Here is a 326-nt window from a genome sequence, read left to right on the forward strand (position 1 = left end):
AAATATATAGTTAAGTAATTATTCATCTCGATGTTTACTTCAGATATGTAAGTAAGTAATAAAGGAATACAAGTTACAATTAAGAAATATAGGTTCACAAGTTTGCTATAGATAGATCCAAACTTAAGGGTGTTATACTGGGGCAGACGGCTAACATGCCATAGCTGTAAGCTTTATGTATATAATATAATTGTTATAAATTTCTATGTAATACTACAAATTTAAAATGAAGTAAAATAAAGCTAAAATTCTACTACTACTACTACTACTACTACTACTACTACTACCACTACTACTACTACTACTACTACTACTACTACTACTAC

Source organism: Teleopsis dalmanni, chromosome 1 (genome assembly GCF_002237135.1).
Source record: "Teleopsis dalmanni isolate 2A chromosome 1, ASM223713v2, whole genome shotgun sequence".
In the NCBI taxonomy this organism is placed as follows: Eukaryota; Metazoa; Arthropoda; class Insecta; order Diptera; family Diopsidae; genus Teleopsis; species Teleopsis dalmanni.